The 4292-nt window shown below is 36.9% G+C and overlaps 1 non-coding gene across 1 annotated transcript; it reads right to left on the bottom strand.

Annotated features, from left to right (window-relative positions):
• Nucleotides 1-3991: 3991 nt before the first annotated feature.
• On the bottom strand, nt 3992-4065 carry TRNAP-UGG (transfer RNA proline (anticodon UGG)). The gene has a single exon. It is a non-coding gene; the product is annotated as a tRNA-Pro (tRNA).
• Between the last annotated feature and the right edge of the window lie 227 nt (nt 4066-4292).

The following is a 4292-nucleotide window of genomic DNA, read 5'->3' as shown; positions in this document are numbered from 1 at the left end:
AAGTCCGCTGAAATGTCTTCCCAAACCAAGCATTATAATGAATTCTTACTTGCTAAGTTTTGCATTTTTAACATCGTACTTACACGTATAATACCTTAACAATTCGATCATAGTGGCGTTCCTACCAGGTAACTTCAAGATTCCTCTTTTAATTTAGAATAACCACGTGCCATTCGACATAACGATCCTTCCAGGTAATCCGGGTCTCTTAACAAACAAGAAACTCAAGTAGTAACTTGACAACCATTGTTTAAAACTTATTTTATTCAAAAAGGCTTTTAGAAATTTTTGTAAGAAAAATCTTTTTCGAAAATTTGTTTAAAAAGTTTGGAAAATCACAAACCTGGTTGTCCTTACTATATGAGTTGGTTGTTGTCCTTCCGACCGATAACAAGGTGCCATATTAAAGAAACAATCACATAAAATTCGTTCACTCCAATCTACCTTTCCTCCTTTATCGTGTCCATTTGCCTTCCTTAATCGACAAAAACTTCAATTGTCATTGCATGTTATCTTATTCGTAGCTTCACATCAAAGCTCCCCTGCTGGTAATACTCCCGACATTACCGTTACAGTAGTTAAGTAAAACAGGCTATCCAATAGTCAATAAGTCTATTTCACAGAACAAAGTTTGCTCGTATCACATCACATTACTACTTTACATCTCGCATTTATCATATCATCATCATTTAATTTCACAAAAATTCCAGGTTTATACTTTTCTCTCTTACTCTTTCACAAAATTTATCTAGTTCATCCCATAATTATTCACGGGTGGCTTAGTCACTAAGGCTTCTTTTAACCCGATAACAGCTATCCTCTGAAACACTTAAATCTTCTCTATAAACTTCGTCTCACTCAAGCGCTCACCATTTACTGTAGCTCTCGAATCTATCCTCGTAGGTACAATCGCTTCATAAGACAAGTTCTAAACTGGGGGTATAGAACAGGATTTAAGGTAAACTAAAAAGATACACACACAACCGAATGTTCATTAAAACAAGAATAAACAGATGGAAGTTCTTGAATAGGTAATCTCGCATCAAGAGGCGGAAAATTAGCGTAGAATAGCTTGAAGAAGTGCAACCGTTATAACAGAAGGTAGTACCATTAATGCTAGTGGAGGAAAAAGGTACAAATCAAATCTGATAGAAGATGACGATATTTGAACGGAAAAAACCAAACGATCAGATGATACAGAGAAGTCAGGATCTACCATTACCGTTGTCCGGAAATCACGTCGCAAGCTAAGAATCCCGAGTCACAATACGAACCGTGTTGGAGACCTACTATACAATCGCACTCAACCTCACAACGTCTTATCTTTCTATTTCCTATTCCTAATCCTAACCCTCTACCCAATCCCGATAATCTAGGGTTGTTCCAGTGACTTATAACCTGTGGCTCTGATACCAACCTGTGGCGCCCTCCAAACCCGGGTCAGAAGTTTGGGGTCCACAACTCATGCACAATATAAACCTGTATAGGAAATATTATTTGCAATGACCCTGCTTTACATAACCACGGATCGCAACAGGTTAAAGTATGAAAACAAGCCACAATCTTAACCTTTATTACAACGTACCAAATCCCAACTAATTTAACTTACAATTGATAATAAAATCATTCTTATAATCTGACTATCTCTATACCGCATGAAGCTTCTGCTAGCTCGATTCAACTCAACTGTAACCTTAGCCCGCACTTTGGACTAAGGAACTTCACTATCATCCATATTCTTTTCAACTGTAAAATATATAAAAGAATCGCAAGGGTGAGCTAACTAGCTCAGCAAGTCATAATAGTGATAACTGAGGTTAAACAATGATCCAATGAGATGATTCAAAGGAATCAAGTTTCTTTTTAACTAATCATTAGAATTGGATATTCATTTTAAGTTTTAAAACCAAGGTTAGGCTGCTGAACAGTCACGCACTAACCCCGAGCAAGCACACAGCACTGCTCTAATTACTGGATCGAAGGCACATATTGGCCTAACTTGACCATTGGTATGGTCTGACCACGAATCTGGTCCACATATATAAAAACTATCCAATCCTAAAGCAGTTCAATATGATAACAATATGATTCAATAAAACAAGATCATAATCGATGATGGTTAAACATTTGTATAAAAACGTAAGGAAACTCGTGGATATCTCAAGGGTATATTAGGGTATGTATAAGAAACGGTTTTCAGTTTGTACAAGGGTCAGGTATCAGACCAATAATGATTTTTCAGGATATGGTTCTTTGATGTTATTAAGAATGATTGGAGTATAAAAGTTCATGTGATTTCAAATCATTCTCTTTCAGTGTTTGGTGTTTGGTAATCATATCTTTGAAGAGTAGTATTATATTTGTATGGTTTGGTGTCTGAGGATCAACAAAGGACGGTTTGCAAAGAATAAGGCTTACGGCTCAAGATCAAGAAAGAATCAGGGTTAAGGGTAAATAGTTTGAAGCATATGCATTATAAAACAAGAGTTATGTTTAATAATAGTGACATGTTATGAAACAGTTCGAAAACATTGGTAATATATCTTGAAGAAAAGTTCAGAAATACTTGCCGTACAAGGCTTTACAACTATTACTGATCAACTCTGAGCCGATTCTGCTGCTCAGGTTCTAACGTCCAATCACTAGATCCTATTGGATTCGACTTCGACACTCAGGTCGTTATGTTGAAACTCTACTGAGCTCGTCGATTGACCACTATGTTATCTTTAGTCCATCATCCACTTTCAGGTTCCCGACTATAACCTACAGAGTCGAAATACCCTACGTTAGACGTCTAGGTATGCTTGACATATCCTCGATACTAATTCTTACCCCACGATATTCAAACCCGACTCGTAATCATTCATATTAAAATAATACAAACCACAATTTAGAGTTCACGTTTTCGAAATCGGTTCAGTGTTCGTTTCCAGAAAATACTTATTCTCATCATTTTACGAAATTAGGGTTACTGAGTTTTGGATAGAACATTTACCACAACATACAATCAAGTTTGTATAAAGTATAGGTATATATATATATGTTCACTCGATGCTCCGATAATTATCGGATACGCTCCCGCATTTCCATAGTTAATTTCCCGGAAATCGGGCAGCGTCTCCTTTGTTTATCGGACTACCCGTCGAAACATCAATCGACGTCAAATCTCAAACACAACAACATCAACGACAATCCCAACCACCGATATTATTCACTTTTACTAATATTCGTATTTTATATTTTTATTCGTATTAGGACTCAGAATTAGATCATCACTGTCCACCGTTCGCTCGTATAAAGTCATCGCGAATGGCGGCAAAATTTATCGGTGCCCGATAAAATTCGGGTTTCCAGATATATTTTACCAATTAAATTAATTATTCTCGCACGATTAAATTCATTTCATGAAACCTTAATCAAATAATCTGCAAAATTAAAAGGCCAGTCAATAAATAAAATAAACAGTCCATACAGCACACGCGCCACAGGGCACAACCAAGCAAGAGAAAAAGAAACAGGGCCGAACAACACCGCACGGCGGCGATAACAGAAGACACGCACACAACAGCTGAACACACACATAATTACACATATATACACACTGCATATATATATATATATGTATATACCCAATGAAACAACAGGGGCCAAGCCGAAGCAAAGCCGGAAATAAACCGGAAAGAAAGTCGCCAGAATCAGAACGAAGAAGTTAAACGGAGAACAGGGCGGCGCAATACTGTGATTACCGAAAATAGGCACAACAAGAAGCAGCCGTTGAAGAGCAGGAAGGAGGAGAAGAGGAACAGAGTTTAAACCAAGGCAGCGAGATGCACAAAAAGGGGGGTGGGGAATTTGGGGTGATTTATTAATAAATAAAAGAATTCTTAACACTTTTTTTAACCCCAGTTTAATGAACGATTATATAATATTATTGGATATTAAAATCGATCTTAATTAATCCCTCGTTACTGCTCAACGAAGAAGTAATAGGTAGGGATGACAGGATTTGAACCTGTGCTATTTTGTACCCAAAACAAATGCGCTACCAAGCTGCGCTACATCCCTCCAATTGGTCTACAGTGTCATTGTATAGAATTCCTGTTTTGTTTTCCACATCGTTATTTCCTCCATTGATATATACAATTTATATGGGCATTTCGTCTTTTTGATCCCATTTAACATATAATAATAGTAAAAGAAAAGTCTTATATACGTATGAAATACGGAACGGAACCTGTCGTAAAAATAAATGAGTAGTTTTCGGGAATGCTTGGGAAGAGAGGAACGTTTTT

The sequence above is a fragment of the Apium graveolens genome, chromosome 9 (genome assembly GCF_009905375.1).
Source record: "Apium graveolens cultivar Ventura chromosome 9, ASM990537v1, whole genome shotgun sequence".
NCBI classification, from domain to species: Eukaryota; Viridiplantae; Streptophyta; class Magnoliopsida; order Apiales; family Apiaceae; genus Apium; species Apium graveolens.
This window is presented reverse-complemented; position numbering and strand designations above follow the sequence as displayed.